The sequence below is a fragment of the Sus scrofa genome, chromosome 3 (genome assembly GCF_000003025.6).
Source record: "Sus scrofa isolate TJ Tabasco breed Duroc chromosome 3, Sscrofa11.1, whole genome shotgun sequence".
NCBI lineage: Eukaryota > Metazoa > Chordata > Mammalia > Artiodactyla > Suidae > Sus > Sus scrofa.
The window spans coordinates 74,904,313-74,928,539 of record NC_010445.4 but is presented as its reverse complement, the minus strand read 5'-3'; the positions used below and the strand labels follow the sequence as shown (position 1 = coordinate 74,928,539).

The window sequence follows — 24,227 nt, the reverse complement described above, 5'->3', positions numbered from 1 at the left end:
ATCTTACAATTCAAATTTAAAATAAATAAATAAAAGTTAATTTCCAGTAACTTTTCAAAGTAATAAAAGATATTCGTGTGAGAATATTTGAGAACATAGGGAAAATAATATGCTAATTTATTTTAAATTTTAGTGACTATAAGAATCACAGGGTAGCTTGTTAAAAATGCAAACTTCTATACTTTTGCCACAACAGTACTAATTTAGTGGACCTGGAGTGATTCCAAGTCTGAATTTTTTAAAAGTTGCCCAGATAACTTGCATATGATAAAGTATGAAAATCATAACTCTAATTGCTAGAAATACATATGCTGTCTTGTTGCTTGTTATCTTTTTGCCAAAATATCTATAGATCTCCAAGAGTATCTGTAGAATTACTTTATATTAGACTATTAATCAGCATTTGCTGCATATTAAGTCCAAAATTTAATGCCTTAAAACAATAAACAAGTCTGTGAGTCACCTGGGTGATTCTTCTGGGCTGGACGCACTTAGCCGGGGCTGGATAACCTACCATGGCCTCACTTATATGTCTGGTAGTTGTCCTGAATTCAGCTGAGGCAACTGCGATATTCGGGCACGTCTCTCACACAGAAGGCTGGCAAAGGTTTATCCATGGGCCAGGTTCAGGGTTCTAAGGAGCAGCAAGAGAGGGAAAACCCTGTTACAGGAATGCTTTTCAAATCTCCAATTTGGTAATGTTTGCACTGTCTCATTGGCCAAAGGAAGTTAAATGGGTAAATCCAGAGTGAAGGTGGGAAGGAAATGCCCAAGTATATAGATTCAGAAAGGTGAATGATTGCAGCTGTTTTTGCAATGACATAATTTTCATGCTCAGCTGAAAATACAGTTGACTATGGCACATTTGTTTGATAGGAAAAAAATATTGATCTTGGAAATCAAATATCTCAGTTAAACCTGGCATCCACTTAGTGGAATGGAAGTGAATTCCACTAGTGGAAGATAGGTAAATCTTTCATCTTCTCAAAGTTTCACTTTCTCCATCTACAAATGTAAATAAATGCTGCTAATACTATCTACCCCACAGAGCTCCTTAGAGAATAAATGAAATATTTATTCTGAAATTGGAAATGCTCTAAAATTCAGGAACTTAGAGAGGTATATGCTCAAGGTGACTATTCCTACCCCACGAAAATTATTAAAGTATTTGTTAAGTCAAGGAACTTCCTGATACTTCTGTGACTGACTATTCTCAGTCTAGTCCATCCACAACCTGCTATTATCATTGTTTCCCGTAAAAACCAAAATTGTCATGTCAGTCAACACTTTAGTAAATCTCTGATAGCTCTCCATTTGTTCATCCAACAAAAGCAGAACCAGCATATGAAGACTTCCCTGTCTGGACTCACTCCCCTCCTTGCCTACCTCCTTGATGCTACTGAATTTTGCATCATTCTCCTTATATTCAGGACCTTGTGATTTCAATATGTAGCCATTCTGTTTCTCCGAAAGCAGAATCTTCTTCTCCTGCATCTTCACCTTGACAAACTTCTACCTATCTTTTAACATCCAGATCAAATGTTCCTAATGTTCCTTCCCTATTCCACAAACATTAATGGGTCAAAAAGCTTTCTCAACTCCTCTAATGTTGACTGTTCTACTTTCCTTTTTTTTTTTTTTTGTCTTTTTAGGGCCACACCTGCAGCACAGCACATGGAGGCTCCCAGGCGAGGGGTCCAATCAGTTCTGTAGCCACCAGCCTATGCCAGAGCCACAGCAACACTGGATCTGTGCCGTACCTGTGACCTATACACCACAGCTCATGAAAATGCCAGATCCTTAACTCACCAAGCAAGACCAGGGATCACACTTGTGTCCTCATGGATGCTAGTCAGGTTCATTAACCATTGTTGAGCCATGACAGGAACTCCTGTTCTACTTTCTTGATTCCCAAAGGACTGTGTTACTATTATCAGCACTGATGACAGTGTATTATAATTATTGCATGAATGCTGCCTGTTCCCCACTAGACAATGAGCTGTTGCAGTACCAGAAACTATGCAAGTTCTTAGTATATAGATTTGAGCAAAGGAATGAACGAATATTTGACATCTTTTTAAAAACATTTTAATTTTTGAAAAAATGCTCAATCAATAATTATTAGAGAAATGCAAATCAAAACTACAAGGAGGTACCACCTCACACTGGTCAGAATTTCCATCATTATCAAGACAACAAATAAGAAATGATGGAGAGGGTGTGGAGAAAAGGGAACCCTCCTTCGCTCTTGGTGGGAATGTAAATTGGTACAACCACTGTGGAAAACAGCATGGAAGTTCCTCAGGAAACTAAATATAGAACTACCATATGATACAGCAATCCACTCCTGTGCATATATCTGGAGAAAACCTTCATTCAAAAAGATACATGCACCTGTATATTCATTGCAGCACTATTCACAATAGCCAAGACATGGAAACAACCTAAATGTCCATTGACAGATGAATGGATTAAAAAGATGTGATATATATATATCACATATATATATACACAATGGAATACTATTCAGCCATAAAAAGGACAAAGTAATGCCTTTTGCAGCAACATGGATAGAACTAGAGATTCCATACTAAGTGAAGTTAAGTCAGAAAGAGAAAGACAAGTACCATATGTCATCACTTATATGTGGAATCTAAAATATGGCACAAAAGATCCTATCTACAAAACAGAAATAGATCACAGACATGGAGAGCAGACTTGTGGTTGCCAGGGAGGAGGGAGGAGGAAGTGGGATGCATGGAGATTTGGGATTAGTAGAAGCAAGCTATTACACTTAGCATAGATAAGCAATGAGGTCCTACTCTACAGCACAGGGAACTATATCCAATCTCTTGGGGTAGAACATGATAGAAGATACTATGAGAAAAAGAAGGTACATATGTGTGACCAGCTCACTATGCTGTACAGCAGAAATTGACATAACACTGTAAACAACTATATTTTAACAAAAAGAACTTTTTATTCTGAAATAATTTTAAACTTACAAAAGAGTTGCAAGAACAGTACAAAGAATTCTCATCTACCCTTCACCCAGATTCACCAATTATTAACAATTAACTACATTTTCTCTATCACTCCTCCACATTCTCTCTTATACAGATAATTTTTTTTCCTGAACCCACTGAGAGAGAGATGCAGAAAACTTGCAACTTTACCTATAGAGAGCATATATTCATTTAGAACGAGGGCATTCTCCTACATAACTAAGGGACATTTATTTGGAAAGTTTAATATTGATATGATACAATTATCTAATCTACAATCCATATGTAATTTCTCCAATTTCCCAGCATTTGACTCCTTTATCCCTTCCCTCATTGGCCAGATTATGGATATTTCACAAACCATACCCAGCCCCCTGGATTTCCCTTTGCCAACACTGATTACAGTCTGAACTCCCAGTGTTCTTGACCAGTGAGTGACCCATTCTCACATCCGAAAGTCAGTTACAGGTTTATCCTTAGGTTACCTACCAAAATTTGGACCCCCAGCCTTTGCTAATCTCTGTTTACTTCCTACTCCATCTGCATCTTTTATACTACCCTTGACATTATAATGATGCTACTCAAATATATAGTGACGATCCAAGAAATAGTGGAGGAACCGATCCTTTGAACCTTATGAAACTGATCCATGAACCTTATGAAATATTTTTCTCTCAAATACAGCTAGAAACTGTGACTCACATAGATTAAATAACTTACCCAGTATCACACAACTAAATATGCGGCATATGGGATTTTAACCTGTTTCATCTGACCCAAAAGTAAATCTCTTCTGCTCCTTAAACTCTACCACAATAGTTTGGCAATATATAGGCTTGAGCTTCTTTTCCAAAGGCTAACATCCAGGAAAGCAAAAGCTATGATTTGGGGACCATTAAAGGTTTACACTTTCCTAGTTTGACTATGAATCTCTGACCTTAATATCAAGAAAAAATGTTAAGAAGTTGTAAATCAATTTAAAACAAAGCATCTAGGCATGAAATTGTATGTTGATGGTATTATATTAATAGCTATTTTGCCTTCCAGGTTTCTCATTCATCTAATGTTTTAGAGTAAATATGATATAAGAATATAAGGGTCACTTCAAACAAATATCTATAGAAGTCCCTCTGCTTGAACTTGTAAGTTCAAGATTTTATCTCCCTCTGGGCAAGAAGAAAACTTTTGTTTTTCATTTTTACTAAAAATAATAATTATGGGTAAAATAATATAGTTTAAAAGAACTGGTTCTTATTCCATCTTTGGAATTTCCCACCCTATAAATCCTTTCTGTCTTGGGGAAATATGACATAATGATTTGAAAGAAAGCAAAAAAAAAAAAAACAACAAAAAAAACATGTTTAAGGCCAGAAGTTAATTGAATAAAACCTTGGATTCTGATGTGTTTTTGTTTTATGGTTGATTAACTTGTTTTAATACCAAAAAAAAAAAAAATGCATAGGAAACCCAATTATCATGTTACTTAATCTGAGTTATTCGTTGACTTCTATTAGTTCCTGGATATCTCATTGACCAAGTTATAGTTCCTACTATGATGCATAAGAGAGACTGAGTTTGTTTTGAAAGAAAAATATAAAGTCAACATATGAATAATTGCCCCACATCAGAAAGATTAAACTCTTAAATTCTTGGATCCTAACACCCAAGTTCATTATCTCCAGTTACCAATTTCCTCCTGACCCAAAGAAAAGGATAGATAGTATGATGATGAAGGTCCTAATATTTTTCTATACTTGGCTTGTTTTCTACTAGTATGTCTACTACCACCTCATTGTGGTCTTGTTTAAAATAAAGACATTGGAGTTCGTGTCGTGGCACAGTGGTTAATGAATCCGATTAGGAACCATGAGGTTGCGGGTTTGATCCCGGGCCTTGCTCAGTGGGTTAACGATCCGGCGTTGCCGTGAGCGGTGGGGTACGTCACAGATGCAACTCGGATCCCGCTTTGCTGTGGCTCTGGCACGGTCCGGCGGCTACAGCTCCGATTCGACCCCTAGCCTGGGAACCTCCATATGCCACGGGAGCGGCCCAAGAAATGGCAAAAAGACACACACACAAAAAAAATAAAAAATAAAGACATTGTGGAGTTTGCACTGTGGCACAGTGGGTTAATGATCCGGCTTGTCGCTGTGGCAGCGCCGGTTTGATCCCAGCCCAGCACAGTGGGATAACCACCCTGCAGCATTTTTGTATCTGTAGTGTACAGCGCATCTCTAGCGCAGATTCAATCCCTGGCCCAGGGAACTTCCATGTGCCACAGATGCAGTCAAAAAATGAAGTAAAATAAAATAAAATAGACATTGATGCAAGCTGCAAGGCTGCAAATAAAGAAGGTAGAAGAGGTAATAACTGAAATCATGGGAGCTCTCATTCTGGAGCCTGCCAAGCACATGTAAAAGACAACATTGGCAAGCACTCGATTTACTGATTCTCTCTCTATCAAAAAAAATACCTACTCATCTATTAGGTGGACAGCGTTCTTCAGTTTCTGGAGGGAAGCAAGGGGGGTGACTAAACACAGGCCCCCTAAAGAACTACTGAAAATTCCTATGTCATTCTTTATAGTAGGAATTTTAACTTCATATGAGCTCCAGGAATAAATTTTAGGGAGCCTGAGAATGTCCCTAAATTTTAGGGAGTTGTTTGCAAAAAAAATTTTTGTCATTTTCTGGTGAGAGTTTCCAAAAGATTTGTCAGAATATCACAGAACTCTGTGACCCATAATAAACTAGATTAAGAACAAACACATCTATGTTCTTCAAACGTCTAGGCATAGATATTTTTCTGGGACACCAGAAAACCATAAGGACGAAGAGAGTAACAGGTAAAGCCAAAGAAGCATAAACTCTGACTTTTCCTACTGCAAATGGAGGCAACATGGACCATCCCTTTCAAGCACAGAATTGTAGGAAACTGAGCTGGCAGATTGGCTAGAATGGAAGAAGCTCTTATAATCCTCAGACTTGCCATTCCTTGCCCAGATGAGCAATGCAGAACCCTCTGTAGGGTGACTCTTTTTAGTATCAAATATTTAGGAGAAGAGCACTGAAGCCATTGAGTTACTGAGCTCTATGAATTTAACCTGATGTGTGTCTTCTGCAGATATTTTAGTTGAACGGTTGATCTGTGCAAGGTATAGTACCAGACACAGAAGATATATGGTAAACCAAACAGAAATGAGAAGGGAAAAATAAGCAAACCTTGATGCAGCCAAATTTGTAAGGGCATTAAGACAGGATGAAAACTCTTTGAGATGTTTTACTAATCACGAATTCTCCCAAAGCCATAGAATTTTAGAACTAGAATAAAATTTAATAATCACCTAATCCTCTCATTTTGTAATAAAGAAACTAAGAGCCTTGTTCAGGATCATTTAGTTCAGGAGACAAAGCTTGGCCTGCATCTTGGGTTTTCCTTCATCTGGCCCATTCATCTCTCCACTGTTTCAGATTATTATTCCACAGTCTGTCTATCTTCCCTTTGATTTGCAGAATCAACCAATTTCAGAAATCCCTGCAGCTCCCTCAAGTACTTAGATGCCATTATACCATCACTGGAACTCTTTCCGCTGAACATCGAGGCTCCCATTTCACGTGCCAGCAGGGAGATAATTCAGAATTAATGGTTAAGTACACAGAATGTCAAAAGATAGGACCTGACCAATCCAAAAGCTAGAATAATTTCCACATGTAACCCCAGCCTTTGCTCTGAAACAGAAGCATCCCTGGCTCTTTAAAATCATAGCTTCCACTGGTCCACTCCCTCATGATGTCATACACAGTTTGATGTTGTCTGGGCAACTTGGAAAACAGACGGCTTCCTCCATTGTTTAATTCCCTTCCCTAAGTAAGATCCTGAGGCAACCAGGCTTCATTAGTTCAGGTGCTAGCCTCAGGGAACTACTTGTTTTAATTAGAGGGATGAAATGGCATTTTAATTGTGCACAATGATTAATAAACATGCCGAGCCGCTGCATAATGGTCTACTGCTTGAGGAGCTTTCGCCCTCATTCCTGATACATCTACATCCATTAACTGATTGTTAGCCAGGTTGAACGCTATCAAGCTCTTCCTCCAACCAAATTGTATGTTGTCTGTCCTCCAATTTGTCTGCTAATAATAATTATCAGAGCTAAGTCCTTTCTTTTCTAGTATCAGAGAGACAAGACTAGAATGGAGAGGGCTTACCAAGGGGTATATGGTCTATGTAATTTATTTCACTAAACTTCCTTGTAAAAGGGTGATAATAATAGTACCGACTTGACAGGGCTTTGCAAAGATTAAATGAGACAATGCATGCAAAGCACTTAGCTGAGTGCTGGCCCGGACTAAGAGCTCTGAAAGTGCTAGCTGCCATTATCATTAGTAGGATTATTGTTACCAGCCTCATCATTAACTTCATCCTCATCATCAGCTTCTTCACTCTCATCACAACCAGCATCTTGATCAAGATTAGACCCTTAAATCTGCTAACCACAACCTCCCACTTGGATAAACAGCAAGGTCAGCTTACTGTATAGCAGGGAACTTTGTACAATATCCTGTGATAAACCATAATGGAAAACAATATAAAAACAAGAAGGTATATATATGTATAACTGAATCATGTTGCTGTACAGCAGCAACTACCACATTGTAAATAAACTATACTTCAATTTAAAAAAAAATTAGGAGTTCCCGTTGTGGCTCAGTGGTAACAAACCCAACCAGTATACATGAGGATGCGGGTTCGATCCCTGGCCTCACTCAGTGTGTTAAGGATCTGGCATGGCCACGAGCTGCAGCATAGGTCTCAGATGCAGCTCGGATCCAGTGTTGCTGTGGCTGTGGTGTAGACCAGCAACTGCAGCTCTGATTCAACCCCTAGCTTAAGAACTGCCATGGGCTGCACCTATGGCCTTAAAAAAAAAAAAGTAGATACTTAGATGTAGATCAGACTCTTAGAGTTTGTGGTGTCCACTATATCACATATAATTCAGGAATAATTTTCTGAAGGGTGAGATTGACTAGAGATTTTTCCCATTTCTCCTGTGTGTTGTTTGAGAGTAGTTTGTAATGACATATGGGAATGTGCACAAAGAAGAGCACGTATCTTAAAGACTTAATCTTACCTTCTCAGTAGCTAAATAAAATCCTAGGTTCATATCTAAACTTCAATGAAAACAGAAAACATAAAACTGATTATAAAACAACTTCCCTATAAAGTTGCATGTACTTGGGATTTGTAACAGTTTTTTTGACAATTATTATTTGGTGACGTTATAGCTACTTTCCCTAATGCTGTCACTAGTAAGTTGTTTTCCTTTGTGTCTCTTGGAAATGGTTCCTCAAGGTCACATGTCTATCTCCAAGCCATTTACTTTCCTTGATTTGGGGGGAATAAATCTTAATGAAACCCAGGACAGTGGCCACTATTCGGTATTTTTTAAATGGCTATTGTAATGTTGGATAATATGCAACTGACCTTGTTCCTTAGCCTGAATTATTAATAGCATTTAAAAAAAAAAAAAGATAGGTGGTCTTCTGATCTACCTATTCTTCCATTTGTACATGCTACCATAACTGCACAATACAATTGACTACACACCCAAGAAGAGTAGATATGACTGAGCCTCATAGAAGCAAATGTCGGAACAGCTTTCTATCCCCCCAAATGTTAAGGACTTCATGGAAATAAGTCTGCCTCACTGAAGATGTTTTCCTGTACACAGGGACATTACAGTTCACTGAAGCAGATATGATTGATTACATGGGCCACCTTTTACCTTGCCCCAGGGCACTTCTAATTCTTGTTGTAGCTCCTTTAAGGGCACACGATTGCCCCCAAGAATCAAAGGGGAGAGGTGAGTGAAATTTCTTGACTATGGTAGGGCAGAGAAAAAGGTTTGAAAATAGATGTTCAATTTGAAATATCTAGAGCAGGGAAGAAAGCAAAAGAAAACTAAATTTGTGTGGTTACCTTCCCATTTCCCCAGCAAGGAAGTCTTTAAGATCACTTACCTGAACTCCTACTGAACTATAACTACACACTCATTAAAATGGCTAACATGAAAACTACGGACCATAGGAAGTGTTATTGAGAATGTAAAGGAACTGAAACTCTCACATACTGCTGGGGGTACCCTACACTTTCACAACGTAAAATGGTACTTTGGAAAATAGTCTGTCTGTTCTCAAAAACTACAACATTCTACTCCTAGGCATTAACCTGTAAAATGGAAGCATATGTCCATACCAAGACATTTAAAATATAGAAATTTCTTTGCAAAAGCCCCAAATTAGAAACCAAAATGCTCTTCAAACAGTGGAACAAAGTGAGGTGCACTCATCCAAAGGTGGAATACTTAACAGCAAGAGGAGAGAATGTACTATTGATACATGCAGTAACATGGACAAATCTCAAAATAATTATACTCAGTGAAAGAAGCCAGACAGAACTATAGTGACAGAAAACAGCAGTGGTTGCTGCAGAAGAGTGTGTGTGTGGGGGGGGGGGTGTCAAGATAGATTACAAAGGGGCATGAGAAGACCTTTGGGGGTGATGCATATACTCACTATATTGAATGGGGTGATGGCTTCAGGGGTGTATATATATGCAAAATGTATCAGATATCATACTTTAAATACACACAGCTTGTTGAATGTCAATTATACCTCAGTAAAGCTGTAATAAATTAAACAAGTAGATAAAATCTCTTTTCTGAAATTTTTTGAGCATAATATCTGTATTAATAGGACTACTGATTGGAATGGACTTTTCTCTGAAACAGTCACAACATAATGTATTAATCTCTGGTGAACACATATACATTTTCTATGAAAGCTTTTCTTATGTAAAGAAATAAGCTCACGAAAACCAATGCCCTTATGTATACATAGACGTTATTAAATATACTGAGAAGACTGCCTTAATAAACAACCATAGTGATAGAATAATAGCTGAATAAATATGCTTATGATAAACTCTTACCTGATTAGGTTCTTTTGAATAACTAGCCAGTAATTATCATGCTAAATAAGGATGTTGATTATGCTTCTAATTTTTTTCTCCAATTTGAGAAGAGCCTGTGAAGAGAGACTTTTCTGAAGAACGTGACTTTACTACCTGACCAATCATCTCTTGCCCAATGCCTTACATAGCAGAGTCAGCCAGTCCTAGACTGCATTGAGTCAGTCAATCCATTAATGGATCCTTTATTCCAATGTATCTCGTCTTCACATGATTTACTTTCACTTTCTTACCTTCATTTGACATGTCTTCCAATTTTCCTGTGGGCTTTACAATGTTGAATATTGGAGAACAGTCCAAGAATATTCATTTAAGATATGCCCATATTTTTAATGCACCATTTTCTTTCAAAACACTTCAAGCTCTAGAAAAGCAATTCATAATAAAATATTTTTTAAAAGGTGTTTTTTGAGAAACTTACTAACTTGGGGAAAAAGTCTAAAACGTAATGTAGACTGATCAAACCAGATGCATATATATTTATAATATACTACTGCTAAATGTATAATATCCATGAATGCTCTTTAATAATCAGGAAATATGTAGATTAAAATATTTTAGATGCATCTGTTTAAATTGATTACATTGATTAGTTTAATGTTATTCTCTCTATGTTAGGAATTCAACATAGGTATTGCGTGCTCACATAATAAAAACTATCAGAGCGATAGTTTAAAACTATCTCAGTGGTGAAAGAAAGAGGGAGAAATAAAGAGAAATAAAAAGAAAGTGAAAGAAAGAAAAGGCGAAAGGAGGGAGAGAGGGAGGAAGGAAGGAAAGAACAGAGGGAAGGAGAGAGGGAGGAAGGGAATGTTAATGCAAAGAGGGATTTTAAACAGTGTCTTAAAAAGACAGGGCTAGAAAATTAAATGCACAAATTGATAACAAGTGCTGGAGAAGCCCTAATTTTCTCATCAGATATTGATGTAACCTTGAAGTCAGCTGACCTCCCCTTCTCTTGCTATTTTGTCTACCGCATTCACCATGACTCACATTTTGGCATCCCTTCTGCTTCTCCTCCCATACCACTCCCTATCCCTAAATAAAACTCGATAAGAAAAATAATTCAGAGTAAGCAATGGAGACAACTGATGATGTTTCAGGAGTTAGACAAGGTACTTTATGCCACAGTCCCCAATCATGTGACACTGACCTTCCTCCAAGTGCTGTCTCCTATACTTTGCAGCTGAAATTATTTTTTCTACTCTTCTTTCAAATATGGCTCCCCTCTCCTTTATTTTACAGAGCAATTTACCTCCACCTGAACCTATATGCTCATAGACAAAACAAAATGCATGCAGTTAATGTCTCTCCACCTTTAGAAAACATGCCCATGTTGTTATTGGAGTTTGCCTTTGGAGTCTTCTGTACTCAAGTGACTTATCAAAAGCTTCTCCTGAACATGCTCTATGACCTTCACAAAAGGAACCTCCCCACCATTGGCTAAGTTTATGGAAGAGTTATCATATCATTTTATGGACATAGGTGTAACAATCATTTTGCTGTTACACCTGACCCTAATACAACATTGTAAATCAACTATACCTCAATAAAAATAAATTAAAGAATATTTTTTAAAAAAACAAAAACAAACAAACAAAATCCTTGGTTTTACAACACTGGGTAGGGGAAGCATTTTGGCCAGACTGAGCAGTTTTCCCATAAAGTACTTAGGCAACATTGACATAAACTCTTCCAAACATTATAATCCTATTAATCTTGCATGTTTACACTTTCCCAGTCTCATTTTAGCCCACATTAGGGTTCTATCAATGGGTTTTGGTAACACAGCTCCTGGAGTTCTCACATCAAGAAGTCCCAGAAACTTCTCTCCATCCTCTTGTCATTTTACCCATTCCTGTGTAAAAGGACTTGGGTCCCCAGTGAGGGGTTGAGCCAAGGGACCCAGGCTCTTTGTCAGGGAGGCAGAAACTATGCATTTCTAACAGGTTCCAGAGCATCCTGATGCTGGTTTGGAGATTACACTAGAGTAACAAGCAACAAAGAAATCTGTCAAATTCTTAGACACCAAGTTCCCTTGAAGTCCAGCCCTATTTCCAGTGGCCTATATGAACATTCCAATCTAGTTTGTGTAGTACTTGCTCATGTACTGAACACCCTTTGAGTATTTTGACTTCAATCTCTTTATTCATTTCCTCTACCTCCTTTTGTTTCTTTGCAGTTAATTTTTTTTTCATAATAAACTTAAATCTCAGTTTGTCCAGGCAGAATTTCTTGTGACCAAATATAAAACAATTGTTCTTTCCCTGATCATCCCTATATCTCCTCAAGAGACGATAACGTCTTTGTTAAAAGAGCTTTTTACTAAACAGAAGAGCGAAATAAACGGATGAGTAAGTAACATAGCAGCAGAGAATGCGGTGGTGTGTAAATTACATAAGGAAAGAGAAATCGAAATTCCTTTGAAAAATTTCAGAATTGATAAAGGATTTTCATCCTTTTCTTTTACTACATTTAACTACAAAGATATTTCTGGGCCAATTGCAGAAACAAAGTTTGGAATTTGTGGATTGTCATAGGTCAAGGATCATCCAATTTTTTTTTGTTTCAAATAATAAATATTTTAGACTTTGTGGTTTCTATGGCAACTACTCAATTCTACCATTATTGCAGAAATGCAGACATTGGCAACATATAAACAAAAGGACAAGGTAGTATTCAATAATACTTTATTTACAAAAAAAAAAAGGCACCAGGCAAATTTGGCCTACCTGTACTGGTTTTCCAATCCCTATCAGAGATGATGTCCAAATATTATATTCTAAACCAAGAAGAGAACCCACAGAATGGGAGAAAATCTTTGCAAATGAAGCAACTGACAAGGGATTAATCTCAAAAATATACAAATATCTCACGCAGCTTTATATCAAAAAAACACCCACCCAATTAAAAAAAAATGGGCAGAAGGTCTAAATAGACATTTCTCCAAAGAAGACAGACAGATGATCAAACAGACTGGGTTCCCTTCTCCCTTTCTCCATGGTATTTATACTAATAGCAAAATCCAGTTGACAATAAAAATCAAAGAAATGTAAACAAATAAATGTGTTTATTTCATAGATGCCCACTTTTATTTACAGTCTCAAATGAGGGAGTTCCTCTCATGGCTCAGTGATAATGGACCCAACTAGTATCCATTAAGATGTGCATTTGATCCCTGGCCTTGCTTAGTAGGTTAAGGATCCAACATTGCAACGAGCTGTGGTGTAGGTCACAGATGGGGCTTGGATCTGGTGTGGATGTGGCATAGGCCATCAGCTGTAGCTCCAATTCAACCTCCAGCTGAGAACTTCCAGGCAGCAGGTGCAGCCCTAAAAATCAAGTGGGGGGGGGGAAGAATTTGGTTTTCTCTCTCATTAAGAGAAAAAATTTCTCAGACTATTGATCTGCTTTTTGTAACAGAGTGTAAGTAATCTGTTACCTTTCTATATTTGCCTTTGAAACCTTTTGTTGTTACTGATTAAGTGGATAACTATTGTTCCTCAGTGATTTCAGGTCCTTTTTGACCAAATGTTTTGAAAATTTTTGATATCTTCAACAAACTTCCTCAAGTCAAATTCTAAATAAAGTCCTTCCAGCTAACTTTGAGATTTTTCCAAGGTCTCATAAAACATCTCAAAGAGAGATATTAAACTAGTTAGATATTAAACTAGTTAATTTATATGAAAAGTATTGTCAAATAAGTGATGATAAACCTTAGGTTACACTGCACGAATGTTATTTTACATGTGTTGAAAAATTATATAAACTTCCTAAAAATATGGTATTTCCTGATAAAATATTACCAATCGTCATTCATTATCTTAAAATTTTATGTATCACAGAAATAACCAAGTTTCTTTGTCAATTTTATTATAATGAATCAACTCTTTAACCATATCATTTTAAGTCCTTTGTCATTTATAGACAGTTACTGTTTTGTTCTGATGCTTTTACAAAAATGCTTCATCTTCAAAAGCACTCATAGAAAAAACTTTTTGACAAATATACTTTCTGATAACTTTCAGATCTTACCACTGAACTGAATAAGAAATTACAAAACTTTAATGGAAAACCTGATGGCTTCATAAAAGTGCTAACAAAAGATCACGATCAACAAGAATTAATTACATAGAACTGAATGAACTGATAAATATAATTATAATTCTCATTACTTTTTGTCTGAAATATTACTGGCTTTTTAATCTTTGTTTTCCAGGTATAGAGAAACCTTTTATCTTAAGCTAACTATGATTTACAGCAATTTGGTAAATTATACCTTTGTGTCAGAATTGAAACATTTACGATTTTCTTCCTACTTGATCCCTCCAGAATTTGGAAACCCTTAGAGAGTATCCTTATTTTCATGGCACTATAGTTTTATATAAGTTCACTAAGAATCTCTAGTCCTTGTAAGAGGCCACAATTGGAAAATGAGTTACATTACCAAGGCTTTGACTAGAATGCCATAATTGACAATGTACATCAAATCAGATATGACCAGAGAGTGTCAAGGACCTAAGATTGACTTTATGGAGCCATACAGCCCCTTGGAAAAATAGCCTGCCTTGCTTACAGGGTTCCCAGCAGCCTTACCAGGTGAGTAAGGGAGGTCACTTCCTGGCAGGTGCAAGAACCTTAGGATATTTTGAGGGTCTCAAGAAGAGAGATGTTCACCCAAATCTATGGATATTATAAGCAAATGGATGGTAAGTTCTTGGCTTGGCTTCTTGGCCTCAAGAGGCATTTAAAAATTCAATCTGGAAGTTCTTTATGGAAAGTTCCAGTAAAGCAGGCTTAAAAGAGTATATGGGACTTCCCCTCATGGCTCAGCAGAAATGAATCTGACTAGTATCCATGAGGACACAGGTTCAATCTCTGGCCTCGCTCAGTAGGTTAAGGATCTGGCATTGCCGTGAGCTGTGGTATAGGTCACAGACATAGGCCAGTGGCCACAGCTCCAGTTCAACCCCTTAGCTTCAACCCCATAGTCTGGGACTCTCCATACGCCACAGCTGTAGCCCTAAAAAAAAAAAAGAGTATGTGAAGAGTATATGGTCAATGTCTATTCTAGCTAGGCTTATGTAAATAATCAAGCTAATTTTATTGAAAACTAGACTTATTCTGCAAACGAATTAGCCTAAATTAGGCTATTTTTGATAAAATCTCAGCTAACTTTGAAAAGTTAGGGTGATTTTATTTTACTTTATTTTTTGTCTTTTTAGGGCCATACTCGAGGCATATGGAGGCTCCCAGGATAGGGGTCAAACTGGAGTGGTAGCTGCCAGCCTACACCACACCCACAGCAACGTGGGATCCCATCCACGTCTATGACCTACACCACAGTTCAAGGCAATGCCAGATCCTTAACCCACTGAGTGAGGCCAGGAATCAAACCTGCATCCTGATGGATACTAGTCAGATTCATTTCCACCGAGCCACAATGGGAACTCCCAAAATGAAGGTGATTTTAAAGAGAGAAAATTTAGTCTCAGGAGAAACTATTATACATAGTTGTGGATATTAGGTTCTAGTTCTGTTCATTGTCTTTTGAGATTTTGTTTCTCAACCTGTGAACTGTACTGGGTTCTGAATTCTTCTGAGTTTCTTCAGTTACTTGGTTACAGCTCTCCAAACAAACATTTCCAGTTTTTCACCTACTTTTGACTTGGGCTCATTGAGAACTAAAGCTGCCCTTTTGCTAAAGCCCTGCAAACAGAAGCTGAGCAAGTTGTTATAAACTTGAGATTTTACCACAGTAGCCCATGTTTAGATGATTTTCATGCCTGTTGCTGTTAAGCCACTCAGAAAGTTGACCCGAACACCTGATGACATCATCAGAGACATTCAAACTACAAACCAGGAAAATCCATCGGATTGTCTCCGCCTGTCCTCAGTCCACCCTAAGATGCTTTGAACCTGATACCCAGAAGTGTTCCTAACTGGCAGCTCTCAGGACTCAGACTCTAGGTTTCTAATTTACTCCAACCGTTTAACCTTTGTTTTTCTTTTATCTCCACAGTAATACCTCTTAAAAATATCTGATTGCTTGCCCCTTATAAGCCTAACTTTATAAGCCCACATGCAGCACTGCCTTCTGAAATGAGTTTACCTGAACTCACCTATTGTCAGACTGAGATTGGCCTCATGAGACATAAAGCAATCAACCGCCGGAATTGTGAAACTTCTTCGAGAAGTTTCAAAAGCAGGATTGTTAGAGCAACAAAATCTGCCACCCCAAGACAAATCTCTTTGGCATGTTGATTAATTTAGGCTGATTTTTTTTCCCCAAGATATAGAAGATTCAGGGAGTCTTTTTGTTTGTTTCATTTTCCTCTCCCTTAGCTGCCTATAGCATTTGATAAGGAGTCTGTTCCCAGAATTGAGCTATCACCAGAGATACCTCCAAAGAATATGGGCTAAGTGTGGTGGAGGAAACTCAGCAGAGCCTAGGGATCAGAGTCCACTCTGTGTCCCACCATCTCTGTATGGCCCAGCAAGGACTTGTTTACCAAACGGTTGCTTTTCCAATTCCTTGTGAATTGCCTTCCTCCCTTTTGAAGTCCCAAAGCACTACCCTCAACGTCCTCTTTTGTGTTTAGCTGAAGATGGTATTTAAGTTGAGGGCTTCGGTCATTTTGGTAAGTTACTCAGCTTTTCCTGTATATCTCCTATGTATACATGTTATTAAACTTTTGTTTAATTTTCTCCTGTTAACCTGTCTCAAGTCTATTTAGTTCTTGGACCAGCCAGAAGAACTGAGTAGGGTAGAGAAAATTTCGTCTTCTATGACAGTGGTATTTTAAACATAAAATTGTATAACTACAAAAAATAATATTTTATATGTAAAATTACCTGCAAGAATTGATAACTTCTTTTTTCTTACTTGGCCATGCCTGGAGCATGTGAAATTCCTGGGGCAGGGATCAAACCCGAGCCACAGCAGTAACCAGAGTCATAGCAGTGACAACGCTTGATCCTTAACCCACTGAGTCACAGAGAACTCCATGGATACTTTCCTAGTATCACTATTATACTGAATTTTTCTTAATAGGCTTGTAATAATATAGTAAGTCATAAGACAAGGTCATACAAAAGAGAATGAGAACAAGAGAGAGAGGGAGAAAGAAAACTCAGTGGTAGCAAAGAAATCTAAGCAATTCTGATAGAATTGTTAAAAAGTTGTAAAATGGATTGTTTTTAATTGGCACTCCTTTGAGATCGCTGCTCACTTTCTGATCAGAATATTGTAACAACAGTCAGATGGCCCCAGAAAGAAAAGTCCTCCTGCCTCACTTCAAACTAGCTATAACATCAGCATTGCTAAAGGCATGAAATTATTTTTAAAGGCATGAACACTGGTATTTTTACTCCCAAAGAAAACTTTAATGTATTATGTTGTCTAGGGACCAACTTGGGCAGTACTTCTAATTTGTCTTTATGTTTCAAAACAGTTTTTTATTTTAAAAATTTCCTCCAGTCTACAACAGGTATCTTTAGCCATCTCTTCCAGATAAATACAGAGTGTCTACCTGAATTGATTGAATTCAACAGATCCACTTCATGATCTTTTATTTACGTCTTCCCACATTTAAAATAAATAAGGTTAATACTGATAGAACGAGGTTGCATGGGTCTTAGAAGGATCTATTTTTTTCATCACACTTCTTTTGTTCCATCTTGCTTAGCAAATCAGATGCTAGATATATTTTGATTAGTTTGTACTTTAATGGATCATGTATGGAGGGTCCACCTTTCACATTGGGGCCATTAATTTTTCTTGAGTCTGATGGAAAAAACAGGTAGAGCTTTTTGTGTGTGTGCTGATTGAAAAGTGATGGATTATTTTCATGTGGTAAGAAACACAATGTTTTCTTTAGCACAGCAGGATATAATGTTTGCAAGGTCTAACAGTGAAATATTATGCATATCTGCCGCTGGCCAGCTGCCAGAAATGGAACAGCAAAATCAGAGGAGATTTTGAATTTGAATCTTAAGACCAGTACAGCCTACAAAGAAACTAATGAGCCATTCTAAGCAGAGAAAGCATTTGTACTAATAGATGATTCCTGCCACACATGCCAGCATTTAACAAAATGGTAAATAATTATTCATTTAAATGTTACCTTGAACTTTATTTCAACGGAAAAAAAGAAAAGATGCTTATTCTGAGTGTCATTTCCAATAGGCACCACTGCAAAGATTTTTCTTCCCCCAATTCAGAGGTCCATTACATTTCCTTTGCTGTGACAACAGTCATTTTCCATAGAGTATTTTTTTTTCTCATGTGGCTGAAAAATTGATTCACACAAAATTTTATTTCACCATTATTTAGTATTCAAAACTGGTATTTTCAAATTAGTCCATAGCATCATGAAAAAGCTTTGAAATATTATAGAAATAAAGACATAAAGATGGTTATCAAAGGCAAGGGAGGGGATGTTTTGAGTTTGTGGAAGGTCTAGAGTTCCTTTGTTTCTGAAGTCAAGGACCAAGCAATGGGAATCCTTTCTACTCTTAGCATTTTTTGTTTTGGGTAAACTATTGGCATAATAAAGGCAATGCTAACTGCCTGTTCATTTACATCCAACTTTTCAAGATAGGGTTTTCTAAGAATAAGCTAATATCTTAGAAACTGGAGTCTTCTTTTCTGGGCTTTTAAATTTTATTGTATTTGATCTTACTGCAGGGCCAGGAAATTTTATTTAGTAAGCATTAAAAGAAATTTGGGTCTAGTGGAGAACACTTGCTCGGGTGTTACCTGGCCAAGCTGCAGAATCTTATGGAAAATACACTTCCTATTACTGTCCCCCTTGTAAATAAAAAAATCTAATGGAAGGAGACATTTGCTACATCTTGATGCCTTATGTATTTTATATTACTGCATTTCAATCTCCATTGTAAAGATGGAATTATGACGTTAAATTATAGGCTTTCTCTTTTAAGACCTTCATAATCTCCCAGAGCAGAGACACGGCAGGGAGGGGCACTGATGCTTGGTCTTCTAGAAACTGAGGATGGAAAAGAAGAGGGGAAAAGTTCGGCTCCACTGTTGCATCTCGGCTCTTTAAAAAATCACAATTGAGACATGCTTGTGACAGATTCAATCAGGCCGTCCTCCTGCCTGAGTTACTGGCCAGGTGTTCCGTTTTGCTGGAAGCTGCATTAACCCTTCTGGACCCCTGGGGCCCTGCGGAGTAATTTACTGCTACATCACCCCGAATGGTGCTCCAGTGGCCCAAGGCCTGGTCTATCTCCAAATGGACGCAAAACCTCCAAGACCTGCTAGAGGTGGCTTATAAATTAGGAGACTATGGCTTATCTTCTAGATACTATTTTTAAATGTCATGAATCACAGTCACTTTTGATTTGTCTAGTAGATATAAATAAGAGATTATTTTAAAGAGCTTAGAGATCACACAGTCCATGAATTAACCTACCAACAAGTTCCCCAAATCTTCATCTAAAATTAAAAAAAAAAGAAATGAAGCAGCACAAAGTAGGCTAAATCACAAAATTAAAAATTTAAATTTTTCTAAGTTTGCGATGCAATAGTCGCACATGCTAGGAAATGCACTCTGATATTTTTTTTTTAATCAATTTTACAAGGGCTACCTGAGTATTTGAATTGTTTGAGTTGAACTGCTTTGTCCAGATGGTTTAAAACTCACTGAAAATTAGGAATAAAAGAAAAGATCAGAGCACCTTAACGAACATACTGGTAGAACGCTTCAGTACATGTAAAAGTAGATAATGTCAATTCTTAAAACACATAAACTTTAAAGAAACTGAGTTGTGCTAGATTCTGTCCAACCAAATGAGTAGATGGTGTTGAGGCTGTACTGAAACTATAAGATAATATTCAGAATTTAGAGGTACAAGACAAAAATCATCTTGTCTATGGTTTATTTTCACAGGAAAATTTCACAAGTTCGAAAAAAAGGAAGGAAGCATGGCAACCTCACTTGTACTATTGAAATAGTTAAAATGACAGTATGTTGCTTCCATTATGATTTAAATTAAGATTATGGAGTCTATTCAAGACAATTAATTATATATAATATATATTTGTATATGTATGATTATTATATATGAAAAATTTTAATGTTTGTGTTTTTGTTGGGTGTTTTTTTTTTTTTCTTTTTTTTTTTTTGGCCATGCCTGTAGCACATGGAAGTTCCTGGGCCAGGGATTGAAGCGGTACCACAGCAGTGACCCATGCTGCTTCAGTGACAACACTGGATTCTTAACTGCTAGGCCACCAGGGAACTCATAATGGTCGTGTTTTTTACATAAATTATGACTTCCCTTTCCTGAACTCCATTTCCCCTGAGTTTTATTCATGATAGCAATCAGGTGTCTATATTTTTGTATCTAATAATGTTTTTTAGTGATTCACCTCACTCAGCTTGTAAATTCCAAGCGGTGCCCTATCACCTGTACCCTCTTTGTTTTATCCCTTGTCTCTCACTTTGGCCTCTGAAAAGGCCTAGCTAGAGTTAATTTATTAAAGAAGAGTAACCAGCCTCTCGTGTATTTACTATTTAAGGGAACAAAGATTTAACTTCAGGGCACAACATATATACCAAATATCTAACTAGAGACGTTATTATTTAAATGCTCGGTTGCAATTTAAATGCACTTTAAAACTTTTCCAATCTTTCCAAGATTTTAGAATATACTTATCCTAAGCAGCTAAAGCCTGAGCATAAGAAAGGATTCACAAGTACAGACTTTACATTAAAAAGTTCCACTGAACATTGCCCAAGCTTGTGAAGCAAAAAGTACAGTGATCAATTAGCCACATAAATATTTTTAATACTTGCACACAAAGCATATTTTGTTACTATATCATCAGATGCCTTAGTATGTCAAATATACTTTCTCCCCAAGACAAAAAGTAAGAATTTGCAAGCCATCGTAGTTCAATTTTATGCCTGTGATTATAAAACACAAAAGCAAGTCAGATTTCTTTTACTAATATCAGATTTGAATTTAGCATATTTTCCTTAAGAGTAATTTTCTATTACCAATCACAATCACTTCTCCGTCGGAAAAAGGAATTGAGGATATTCTCGTTCAAGTTTTCCTAAAAATGTTCTTGACGTGTTCACTTTTACTGAAATATTCTGTAATAAATAGAAGCTGAATCTGTCTTTCAGACAGTCACTTCTGTAGATTAGAGAAATTCAAAATGGGTGTTGCATTTTTTTAAAAAAATCGCTTGTGCTTTTGAAACCTTAGTAGGACTAAGGGTTTTCAATCCATAAAAATTTTAACAAACAAAATCCGTTCTAACCTCTTAAAACCCTAAAAGTGGTGGACTTATATTTCACTGTAACAAAGTAAAGCAATGGTGAAATTTTAACTGATACATTTTTAAATGCTTTCTCTTTCAAGGATTGCAGCGTTTCAAATGTTTCGATACTAAAAACCCACTGACAGATCTTTTATGAATATTTGGAAAATCATCTTTAGCTCTTTTGTAGCCCAGCGAAGATGCACAAAGAATCATAACATGCCTTTTGGAAAGCTGTATGGTGATATAAAAGACTTCCATACTAAGAGCAGACGGAAAATGGTAGTTATTATTAATTTAGAAAAACAAAAGAGCAGCCCAGCATTTCAGTAATGTGGCAAGTTGTGTGCTCTTGAAGGAGAGGGGGGTTTATAATTGGATTTTAGAGTCATTTAGAAGACGAGATAAGATGTAATGGTTGTGTATTAGAGGTTAGAACTACAACAGAAACCCATAATGTAAGGGTTCATTGCACTGGGAGAAAAACAGAACAAAGAAAAGCAGAGCGTCAACCGAAAATGGCCTGAGTGGGAAGCAACAAGGTGAAGCAGGCTGGGGAGGCCCGGCCCGGACTGTCCTCGCTCGGCGCCACCACCACTGCAGGCTCCAGCTCCTTCTAGGCAGACAGTAAGGAACGCGGGCTTCCTTCAAAATATTTTTCCTGTAGTGACCTTATCACCCTCCCACCCCCCTCCCCTTGGGCAAGCGCAGCGGGGCCCTCCTGCCTCCCCAGCCGCCAGGGCTTCCTCACAGACCCGGGGCGCCCCTGCATCAGCCTGGTCTCAGGTTTTCTCTGGGGAGGTTGTGGGGATGCTGATGGTAGGCTACACACACACACACACACACACACACACACACACACACACCACCACAAGCACACCCACCCCACCCCAACCCATGTATTGACACACACACACACATGCACACACATCACCACCAGCACACCCACCCCACCCCAACCTATGTATTCACACACACACACACACATCACCACCAGCACACCCACCCCACCCCAACCTATGTATTCACACACACACACACACACATCACCACCAGCACAACCACCCCACCCCACCCCATGTAGTGACACACATGCCCCCCACACACACATAACCCATTCCCAACCCATGTGTTCACACACACACATCCCCCCCCACACACAGCACATCCCCAGCACAGGTATTCACACACTGACATACACACCTACACCCACACACATCCCCCACCCCAGCACAGGTATTCACACACCTGCATACACACCTACACCAACACCACCACACACACACCCCACCCCAACCTATGTATTCACACACACACTTACACACACACCACACATAACCCACTCCCAGCACATGTATTCACACACACACACTCACACACACACACACACCCCCTATCGCCAGCACAGGTATTCACACACTCACATGTGCTGGCCTGACTTCTTGGTCTCTCTCTGTCCTTTCTCAGGGAACTCTGGGCTTCTGCCCAAAGCAAGGGAAGGAAAAAGAGTCAGAAGGAAAAGTAAAATCTGCCTCCCAGCCCACCACTTTTCATCCCCAGCCTTGGGCAGATCAAGGCACCCTCTCACCCCTCTCCTGGGCTCCTGTTTCAGAGAATCAGTCAGAGGTCCAAGCCCTCAGGGGAAGGCCTCAGGAGACTGGCTCCTAGTGGAGTCATTGAAGCCCCAGCAAGGGACGCCAGCTTCCAGAATCGGAGAGCCCTGCTGCAGGCTGAGGGAAGGATCCTGCGAGTGGATGCAGACCCGGTTCCTGGCGCTTGGCTACCCCCTGCTGGGCGGGAAGCCCTGGGCCTTCAGATGCACACCATCCTGCTGGGGTCATCTCCTCCCAGGGCCTGGGACAGGAGCCACTTCTTCCCTGTCAAACTCTTACCACACCTTCCCGACGTGAAGCTGGCGTGTGTGCCATTACCTTCCAGCCCCCGAGAGCTGTTCGGGGCTTTTCTTCCCCCAAGCCCTCCGTCTGCCAGTTTAAGCAGAACAAATCGATTTCTTTTTCGTGAGCATCAGTTTATTAACAGCACCCGCATAACTCAGATTGTATAGGGAGATGACGTGAGGCTTTGCGGAGCATGAAAAGTGAGCTTGCTGAGGCCCCGTTTCCAACCCTTCAGTGCATCATTTTCCCCTGAAGCGGAACGTGGGTTTTGTGAAGAGAACCTCAACCCAGAGGCCTAAACGCTGGCATAAATTCCACACTCTCTCAGGCCCTGTCCCCCCCACCCACCCACCCCCGGTATCCACCTCTCCAGAAAACCCCAGCTCCGCGACGGAGGGAAGGCTGGCAACACAGAAGGGGCCGGGGAACCAATTTTTAACTGGATCAAGTTTTCAATACAGATTAACACATGTTAATTGTCCTACAAACTGTTCTTTAAGCCGCTCTTAACAAAATCCAGATTGGAGGAAAGTCACTGCCGTCCCTCCAGTGTGTATACACTATTAAGACAGTTAGGAAACCTCAGACACATTTGGAAGACATGGCTTAAAAGCGCCTTGAATACAAAATAAAATAAAGTAAATTACAAATACAAAGAGATTAGTTGTTATAAGCTGTTAACACAGCTGCAGTGACAGAAACTGCAGAAACATGTAAACAGAGGGTGCTTTTAGTGACTCAGGGACCCAAATGGCTTTTTCAGACGCGCACAATTCTAATTCTGACACACTTTTTCATTTCATTTCGTTTGCAGAGCAAGCAGGAAAGAAACGGACACTCGGATTAAGGGAACAGAGGCTTTATATATGTCTACTAGACTGCCAGAGAGACAACTTCTGTTTACATGGAATGCACAGGGAATGACACGGTGTCAAAATGGCACTCCTTCCAGCATTTATTGGTGGGACGTGAAAACCCAAATATGTTCGTTCACCA

General features: G+C 38.6%; 1 long non-coding RNA gene across 2 annotated transcripts; it reads right to left on the bottom strand.

Moving 5' to 3' along the window:
• LOC110259995 lies at positions 1-23,064 on the bottom strand. 2 transcript variants are annotated; one of them, XR_002342626.1, is made up of 3 exons: positions 18,161-20,203; positions 10,268-10,398; positions 1-634 (listed from the first exon to the last, which is right to left on the bottom strand). It is a non-coding gene; the product is annotated as an uncharacterized LOC110259995 (long non-coding RNA). The 2 variants fall into 2 exon arrangements; XR_002342625.1 differs by lacking the exon at positions 1-634 and adding an exon at positions 22,922-23,064 and having other exon boundaries at positions 7,840-10,398; positions 18,161-18,325.